Source organism: Fukomys damarensis, unplaced genomic scaffold (assembly GCF_012274545.1).
Source record: "Fukomys damarensis isolate Sample0158 unplaced genomic scaffold, DMR_v1.0_HiC HiC_scaffold_8, whole genome shotgun sequence".
NCBI classification, from domain to species: domain Eukaryota; kingdom Metazoa; phylum Chordata; class Mammalia; order Rodentia; family Bathyergidae; genus Fukomys; species Fukomys damarensis.
The window spans coordinates 3,734,400-3,745,123 of NW_022900920.1; the positions used below are offsets into that span (position 1 = coordinate 3,734,400).

At 33.8% G+C, this 10,724-nt stretch overlaps 1 protein-coding gene across 3 annotated transcripts in view; it reads right to left on the minus strand.

Moving 5' to 3' along the window:
• Positions 1-10,724, minus strand: part of Hpse2 (heparanase 2 (inactive)) — a 770,839-nt gene that overhangs the window by 682,567 nt on the left and 77,548 nt on the right. The gene's annotated exons all lie outside the window — the stretch shown is intronic.

Sequence of the window (10,724 nt, forward strand, 5' to 3'; positions counted from 1 at the left end):
TGTGTGTGTGTGTGTGTGTATTCCCAAACACTAAGGCACGGGCCTCCTTCTATAACTCCTATCATACTCCTAACATATACACAATATATTTGTATACAGGCTGCTTACAGGATTTACTATTACTCCTATAAACATCAATATCCATGTATCACTATAGCATGATGTCTTAAACTCTCTGGGGAAGATACCTACAAGGGGGGATAGCTGGGTTGTATGGAATTTCTACTTTCAGTTCTTTTTTTTTTTTTTTTTTTTTTTTTCCGGGGTTACTCTGGCCCTTGTGCTTGCAAGGCAGGCCACTGAACCGCTGAGCTAAATCCCCAGCTCCTCTACTTTCAGTTCTTTAAGAAATCGCCATACTAATTTCCATAATGGTTGTACTAGTTTACCATCAACAGTGTAGGAGGGTTGCTTTTTCACCACAGCTATGCCAGCATTTGTTGTTTGGTTTCTTAGTGACTGTCATTCCTTCTGGAGTAAGATGGAATCTTAAGGTTGTTTTAATTTGCATTTCTCTAACACCCAGAGATGTCAAACATTTTTTTCATATACTTGCTGAGAATCTGTACTCCTTTCTCTGTGAAGTATCTGTTCACTTCTCTTGCATATTTCTTGACCAGATCTTTAGTTTTAGCTGATTTAATTATTTTTTTAGTTCTTTACATATTCTAGGTATTAATCCTCTGTCTGAGGAATAGCTGGCAAAAAACTTTTTGCCATTCAGTAGGTTATGTTTTTACTTCATTGATCTTTTTGCTGTACAGAAGATTTTTAGTCTGATATAATTTCATTTGTAGATTCTTGCTGTATTTCTTATGCAATTGAGGTTCTATTTAGAAAATCCTTTCCTAGGCCTATGGCTTCAAGTATTTTACCTATTTTATTTTCTGGTAGATTTAATGTTTCTGTTTTAATGTTTATATCTTTGATCTATTTTCAGTTTACTTTAGTATATGCTGAGTAATATGGATCCATTTTCAATACTCTGCAAAAAGATGTCCAGTGTAGTAGCCCTAGCAAAATCAATATAAGTTTTAAGGGTAAACTTTGAAGGAGGCTTCCTTACTCTTCCCTTTTTGTGATCTTCTCTGACTCCTAGAATGCCTCTAATTCCAAGCTTCTACATTTTCTTGATTTATGTAGAGCATTGCTCTCAGCCAGAGGATAACTAATCTATTTTCTCACCCCACTTAATTTGACAAATAATAAAACCAGAGTCAGACATGTTAAATAAAATGGCCAGGGTATATTTTCTTTGTGATAGATCCAATACTGAATTCAAGTAGCCAGACTTCTAGTTTACAACTGCAATGTCTGCAGATGCTCCACAAATATTTAGTGAGCTGTTTATTTTGTTAGGCTTCCTTTACTATGAAACATTTTTGCACTTTAATGGAATATTCAAATACAAAAAGATCCAAATTAATGATTATCTAATGTTGATAGTACAAGTACCCTGAAAAGCAAAAGGGAGAGATTTAGAAACACAGACACATTTTTGGAAGTTTAAAATAACAAACAAATTTCAGTATTCAGTAATGATAGAAAAACAAGAGCCAGATTAATCCTTACTTTAAAATAAATTTTTAAAGAATTAAAATAAATGAAACAATGGTTTAGACAGAAAATGCAAGGCAGTAATAACTAAGGAAGAGAAAACAAACAAGATGAGCCCTTGAATCCCCTACCTCACTTCTAAAGAAAACTTTCAGGCTATGGTAGAGGGAAGGGAGTAAAAACAGAACTCAGTTGTCTAAATCGAAGAGACACAGACACAGCAATACAAACTATACAAAAGAGGAGAGAGACAGAGTGAGAGGGAGACACACAGAGACTAAAGCAACTAAAATAGAGCATCACTGAAGCATCAGATAATATTAAGTGGATTAACATATAAGTAATTGGCACCATAAAAACATGGAAGAATACAGGGAAAAATATTTTTCAAAATATAGCTGAAAACCTCTGATTTAGATGAAAACTATGCAGAAAATCCCCAAAAGAAGAAACAATAAGAAAATGCCACCAAGGCCTATCAAAATCAAACTGCTGAAAACCAAAGGTGAAAAACTTTAAAGTATTCAAAGGAAAAGGACATATTAAGTACAGAAAAAAAATATATAATAAGCACCCATTTTGTCAGAAAACAAGCCAGAGAAGACATATCAACAGACTACATAAATGAAATGTAGAGAAAAAAACATGGACAATGGAACAGAAAATTCAAGAGCAGAGGGAAAATATTAAATGTTATGCTTTATGTATAATTGGAACAGGACCAAAAACATTATTGCTGAAAATTTTCCAATGCTAATTACAGACAAAAAGTCATGGCCAGATTTTAAAACTCAGATAATACTGAGCAGGATACATAACAACAACAATATACACACATGCACACATACACACAAACACACACATACACACACACACACCCTTAAGCGCATCTTAATCAAAACTTTAAAAAACAAAGACAAACAATCATGAAAGCAGCCAAACTACAGGAGAAACTGGAATGACATATTTAAAGAACTGAGGAAAAAAATGTTAAGCCAGAATTCCACACTATGAAAAAATACCTTTCAAAAGTGAAAGACACACTTTCTCAAACAAATTTCTTGCAAGCATATGTACTCTTTAAGAAATATTAAGGACAATGTCTTCAAGCAAAGAAATATATGTCAGAACTTAATGCAAAAGAAACTTAAGAGGTCAGAAAAGGAATTTATGAAAGTAAAACAGTCTTTTATTTTGAATTACTTTAAAATATTACTGAAGGTTTCAGACAAAAATAGGAACAATAAATTTTCTGTATAGCATATGTTTAGAAGAAATTACAACATAGATAGCATGAGAGACAGAGAAGAAATATGGTGGGCTTGGCATCTAGCTCAGTGGTAGAATGCAAGAGGCCCTGGGTTTGATCCCTAGCACCACCGAACAAAGGGGAGAGTAAGGCTAGAAATATGGCACTTATACCATACATGAAGCAGTATAATAGCCTTTGAAAGTAGAAAACATGGAAGTTATTTCTAATGATGAATTGCACATAATAAAAAATAAAGTGTTTACCTTCAAAAGATACTCTTAAAAAAAAAGCCCAAAAAGGTAGAAGACAGAGGGCTTGAAAAAAATGGTTAATGAATTATCACACACTAATAAACAAAAAATAAATAATTAATAGAACTCTAGGACAAAGCTAAAGCCAAAATTTAAGAGTTTTAATATAGAAGATCATCCTGAGCCAGGGAGTTGGCTCAGTGGTTCAGTGGCCTGCCTTGCAAGCACAAGGACCCAAGTTCAATCCCCAGTACAAAAAAATACATACATATATATGTATGTATAAAAAAAATACACACACACACACACACACACACACACACACGTATATATATATGAATGATGGTCCTAAGGTTCTGACTAAAGGCATAGAAAATCTATTCAATGATACAACAGAAATCTTTCCACATCTTAGAAAATATAAAGACATTCAGGTGAAGGAAGAATTTAGAATCCAGAAAATGTTCTCCAATTAAATGACAGAGATTGACAGATTAGGTTAAAAATAAGACCTAAATGTTTTCTGGCTGCAAGACACACATCACTGGCAAAGACATGAAAGACTGAAAGTGAAAGAATGGAAAACAATTCCTGCAATTTGAATCTGAAAACAAGCCAGAACAGCAGAGTAGCTATACTCATTTCTAAAAAAAGCAGACTTCAAGACAAACTTAGAAGAGACAAAGAAGGCCAATATATATTGATAATGGGAACAATCCACTAAGATCTTATAACACTAGTAAATATGTATGCACAATGGGCCTAATTTTATAAAACAAACCCTACTCCACATGGCAGGACACATGAGCCCCAAAATAGTAATCATGGGCAACTTCAATACTCCATGTTCACCAATTGATAAATCACTCAAACAAAAACAACAAGGAAAATAAGTTAAACCACACCATAGATTAAATGGATTTTACAGACAACTACAGATATTTCATCCAACAACTACATAATATAAATTTTTTTCCATAGCTCTCAGAATGTTCTCCAAAATAGATCTTATTTTAGGTCACAAGTCCTAACAAATTTTCAAAAACTTATAATTTGCTACATTTTATCAACAACAAAGAGAAAATTGAAAATCAATCACAAAAGAAACTAATGAAATTATACAAACAAATGGAGATTGAACAATATATTTTTGATCACTGAAGAAATTAAAAGAGAAATTATAAAATATCTATAACAAAATAAAAATGAAAACAACATACAAAAATCTCTGGGATAAAGCAAAGGCAGTTCTAAGAAGGAAATTAATGCTTTTGAATGTTTACATTTTTGAAAAATCAAAATATCTCAAATAACCTGATGATGTGTCCTGAGGTCTCAGAAAAACTGGAACAAATAAAAAAAATACATAGGAAGAAATAAATCATAAAGATAACTGAAATTAAAACTAAAAAACCTACAACTAAAAAAAATTACAAAGAATTAATGAAGCAAAGATTTGGTTCCTTGAAAAGACAAAAGAAAGAGAAGATGCAAATGAATATAATTAGAGATGAAAGGGGAAGTTACAAGAGACAGCACTGAAATGCAGAGCATTATTAAGCACAATTAAAAAACAACTATGTTCTAATAAATTGGAAAATATAGAAGACAGATAAATTTTTACATGCAAACTACCTATAAAAATTGAACCAAGAGGATGCAAAAAATATCTAAACAGATAAATAACAAACAACAAGATGGGGGCAGTGATACAGTCTCTCAACAAAGAAAAACAAAAACTAGAAGGATTCACTGCTGAATTTTATAAGAATTTTAAAGAAGAAATAACACAAATGCTACTCAAACTATTCCATGAAACACAAAAGGAAAGAATGCTTCCAAATTCATTCTGCAAGGTGAGTATCGCCCTGACACCAAAACTGGACAAAGACACACACAAAAAGACTTAACTATAGACCAATATCCTTGATGAACATAGATGTAAAAATCCTTAATAAAGTATTGAAAATCAAATTTGACACCATAAAAAAAAATCTATTGTGAAGCTGGTTTCATTTCAGGGATTCAAGGATGGCTTGATATACACAAATCAATAAACATAACACAACACATAGAATCAAGGATAAGAATCAAAAGATAATCAAAATTGATATATAAAAACCCTTCAACAAAACTCAACATTCCATCATTATAAAAGCCCTGAAGAAACTGATATTGAAGGATAATTCCTCAGTATGATACAGGCTATATATGACAAATTCAAATCGTTCTGAATCTGGGAATACTAGAAGCATTACCTTTAAAATCAGAAATGAAACAAGGATATTCATTCTCACCACTCTTGCTCAATGTACTACTTGATAGTTTAACCACAGCATTTAGGCAAGAGAAAAAAGTGAAAGACATATAGACAGGAAGGGAAGAATCAATTATCCTCACATTTAGATGATATGAACACATACTTAGAAGACCCTAAAGATTCCAACTAAAGACTTTTAGAACTGATGAACAATACAGTAAAGTAGGAAGATACAATATCATTAAAAACTGATAGCTTTTCAATATACCAATAATGAAATAGATGAGGAAAAAATCAGGAAAACAATTTCATTTATAATGGCTTGAAAAAATAATATAACTAGGAATCAACCTAACCAAGGAAATGAAAGAACACTGAAGAAAGAAATTGAAGAAAGCACTGGAAGATGGAAAGACCTCCCATGTTCATGGGTCAGCAGTTCATATTGTTTAAATGTTGATATTACTGAAAATGATCTATAATTCCCATCAAAATTCCAATGAAATACTTCAGATAATCAGAAAAAAAAACTAAAATTCATGTGAAAATACAAAAGACCTGGAATAAATAAAGCAATCTTGTGCAAAAAAAAAAAGCAACACTAGAGAAATCATGATGTCCAATCTCAAACTACCCTATCTTAAAAAGCCAGAGGGCTGGGGATTTAGTTCAGTGGTTCTACCACCTGCCTCGCAAGCAAAAGGTCCCAAGTTTGATCATCCCTGATACCAAAAAAAAAAAAAAAAAAAAAAAAAAAGCTAGAGTAATAAAAACTTCATACTATTAGAACAAAAACAGACACATAGACCAAGGGAAAAGAATACAGAATAGAGAAAAAAACACCCAATTACATCCATCTGATTCTCAGCAAAGAAAACAAAAATATATTGGAGCAAACTTAGCCTCTTTAACAAATGGTGTTGGGAAAAGTGTATATCCATATGTTCAAGACTGAAACTAAGTCCCTATCTCTTATCTTGAACAAAAATTAATTCAAACTAGAGCAAAGAACAAAGTATAAGATCTGAAACTTTGAGACTGCTGGAAGAAAACAGAGGAAATAAAATCACAGGCACAGGCAAAGACTTTCTCAATACAACTCCAAGTGCATAGAAAATAATCACAAGAATCTAAAAAGCTTCTGCACAACAAAGAAAAAAGCCAACAGAGTGAAGAGAAAATCTTTGCTAGCTACTCCTCCAACAGAGGATTAATATCTAGAATATAAAAACCTCTAGAAACTTAATACTCAAAAAAAAATCCGAATCAATAAATGTACATATGAATTCTACAGGCACTTCTCAAATTAGAATAAATGGCCAAAAGTATATGAAAAACATGTTCCACACCTATATCCATTAGGGAAATTTCATCTCACCTAGTCAAAAAGGATATCATCAAGAATACTAAAACAGGATTTCAACATAGCTAATTAAGAAAGAGGTATGTTGATGAAGTTCAGAGGAGGTACCAGAAAATGCACATATTTTTAATTGGGGGAGGCAAACACACCCAGATCCACAAAATTAAACTGAAAGGTAAATCCTCCAGATGGAACCAAATATCTGGTTTGGTGAGAAAGGTAAGTGAGACTACTGCTGATGTGCAGCTCCCTTTATACTCTTTATACAGAGAAAAGGTCATCTTGAGAACAATTCAAACACCCCAATGAAAGGAAACAGCTCTGCAGAGACCAGAATCATAGGACAGGCTCTGTAAATACTCTCCCTCCCAGCTCCCACCTGCAAAAAGAAACCCAGCAAAAGAATTATCTGCACCTAGAGCTCCCAAAGAAGCCAGAGAAAGGGAGAGTTAGCTACACTCCCCCTCACCATTCTGTCAGGCACTTGGGAATAAGGTGTTTTTCTGGTATATCGGGAGCAATTCTACATACTTTGAAGGAAAATCATTTGATTAGGCCTAGTTCTGCCTTCAGACCAGCTAAGGCATTTTGAGACATAACTACATTTTGCCCTTCAGTCATACCTAAAACCTTAATGGTATGGTGATGCTGTGATGATCCAGGACAATATTACACCAGCTGAAGACAATCTAGAAAGAACAAAATCTTCATCTGCATCCTGAGAGAGGAATTAGGGAAACAATTCCTTTCACAATAGCATCCAAAAAAATGAAGTATCTAAGAATCAACCTAACAAAAGAAGCAAAATAACTCTACACTGAAAACTACAGCACTCTGAAAAAAGAGATCAAAGAGGACATAAGAAAATGGAAAGATATCCCCTGCTCCTGGGTAGGAAGAATCAACATAGCGATAATGGCCATACTACCAAAACTGCTATACAGATTCAATGCAATGCCAATTGAAATTCCAACACTATATTCCATAGAACCAGAAAAAATAATCCAGAAATTCATTTGGAACCACAAGAGACCTAGAATAGCAAAAGCCTTCCTAGGCAACAGACACATGGCAGTGGGTATAACAGCTCCCAATTTGAAACTATACTACAAAGCCACTGTGATAAAAACAACATGGTACTGGCAAAGAAACAGACCTGAGGATCAGTGGAACAGTCTGGAAGACACATAAACAACTCCAGATGTACTCAGCTACCTCATCTTTGACAAAGGAGCCAAAGGAGCCAACCCCTCACTGGAGGCAAGATAGCCTCTTTAATAAATGGTGTTGGAAAAACTGGATTTCAACCTGCCAAAGATTAAAACTAGAAGCAAATCTTTCACCAGGCATTAAATTAAAATCAAAGCAGATTAAAGATCTAAATATTAAAACAGAAACACTAAACTTGCTGGAAGATAAGTTAGGTAGAACTCTTGAAGACATTGGCATAGGAAAAGACTTTATGAACAAATTCCTCAGTAGCATGGAAACTAGCAAAAAGAATCAACAACTGGGATCTCATCTTATTAAGAAGCTTCTGCACCACAAAAGAAACCATTAACAGAACTAAGAGACAGCCTACAATGTGGGAAAAAAATTTTACTAGCTGCTCCTCAGACAAAGGGCTCTTATCTAGAATATATAAAGAACTCAAAACAATTAGTCCCCCCAAATATAGAGCCCCAATTCAAAAATGGGCATCTGAAATGAACAGACATTTCCCAGACAAGTAAAAACAGCAAGCAAATATATGAAAAAATGTTCCACAGCACTGGTCACTCAAGAGATGCAGATGAAAACAACACTGATATTCCATCTCACCCCACAAAGAATGGCTGCTATCAAGAAATCATACAATAACAAATGTTGGCGGGGTTGTGGGTAGAAAGTAACCCTTCTCCATTGTTGGTGGGAGTGCAGACTGGTGCAACCACTGTGGAAATCAATATGGAGATACCTCAAAGAGCTGGGACTAGAAGTTCCATTTGACCCAGCCATCCCTCTGCTGGGTATCTTTCCAAAAGAATTAAAAGAATCATATCACAGAGATATATGCACACCCATGTTTATAGCAGCACAGTTTCTAATAGCTAAAACTTGGAAACAGCCCATTCCCCCATCAGTTGGAGAGTGGTTAAAGAAGATGTGGTTTTCTATAAAATGGAATACTACTGAGCAATAAAGAATGACAAATTAGGTTTGTTCATAGGAAAATGGATACATATTGAGGATATACTCCTAAGTGAAATAAATAAGTCACACATGTATAAATACCGAATAGTTTCTCTAGTGTGAAAAACTATAATAGTACATAAGATCCTAATGAGATAAGTGACAATGTGAAATAGGAAGAAAGGGGCTAAAGGTGTAGGGAAGGTGGGATGGGTAGGGGAAGGGTAATAAGGGAAACGAAAAAAAATGTGAGAAAATGAAAAGATGATTAGTGTTTGTAGATGGGGAGGAGAGGAAGGGGGTGAAGGGAGGGCAGGGACAAGGGAAAAAAATGAGAACCAAGACCTGTCATGTAAAGGTGCAAAATTCCAATAATGAATGTAACTAAAATGTATACCTAAAATGCACCAATAAACTCAATGAGGAAAAAAAAAATAAATGACTCAAAGTTTATCTTTCTTTATGGCAGAACAGAAATCCATTGTATGTCTTTCTTATCAATTTTCAATATTATAGAAATCATCATAGATCTTTAAGAGTAAGGACAGAAAAATCTGTGCGAATGTTAAATTTAACTGTATCTAAAATAATAAATTAAAAAGACCAATAAATATATTTTACCATTGACTTTTAAAAAAAAGAAATAATCTCAAATAACAACAGAGATTGTGCCTATAGTCCAAGATATGATTAATAAATCTAGAGTAGACACAGATTTAAAAAATAGAAGAGCTGAGGAACATAAAGGAATCTCAGTATAGGAAACAAGTGGAATTCATAAAACAAATGCAAACACATTTTGAGGGGATTAAAACCTCCACTGAAGTTTATACAGAAGGATGAGCCAATGTGAAGACAAAATTTCAGATATAGAGGACAGGATTGCAATTAGTGTGAGGGAAAGAAAAATTGCTTAAAAATAGTAAGGGACCATGAGAAATCAATCCAGCAGCTCCCAGACTATGCAAAGAAGAATAACATAACAATTATCAAAATCAATGAAAAAAAAGGACAGAGTGCAAACAACATTAAAAAAAAATTGCTCACAGAAGTAATGACACAAAACTTCCCAGAAAGAGAAAGAACTTGACCTGTTGATAAGTGATGCATATAGGAATCCAGCTAGCCATGATCAAAAAATTCTACACCTAGGCATATAGTAGTTAAGATTCCAGAAACCCAACAGAATAATAAAATTCTACAAGCAGTTAGAGAAAAGAAACAAATCACATACAAAGGAAAACCCTTCAAGTAATGTATTTCAAGCCCTAAAAGAAGACAACCTCCAACCAAGATTGATCTACCCTGCAAAACTATCTTTTGAAACTGATGGTGAAATAAACTGCTTTCATGATAACACCTGAGGAACTTCATAAATACCAAGCCAGCACTCCAAAAAAATTTTAAGCAGTACCCTAGGAAAAGACAATGAGGGTCAAAGCCCCAGGAAACCCAGCAGAATGAATCCATAAGGCATGGCAAGAAATTCAATGCAAAGGCAAAGAATCCAAAAAAAAAAAAAAAAAAGTCATGACAAGGATAAATCAATATATGTCAGTTATAACCATCAATGTTAATGGTCTCAATTCACCAGTCTAAAGAAATAGACTGGCAGAATTGGTCAAGAAGCAAGATCCAACAATATACTGCATACAAGAAACACACTCAATTCAAGTGAAAGGGTAGAAAACAATACTCCATGTGACACAAACTGGAAAAAAGCAGGAGTACCTATCTTATTTGCAGATAAAATTCATTTCAAACCAACACTGATTAAGAGGGACAACTGATACTACATCCTTGAAAGGGAAAAATCCAGAAGGAAGAGATGACAATCATATATACATGTATGTGTGTGTGTGTGTGTAT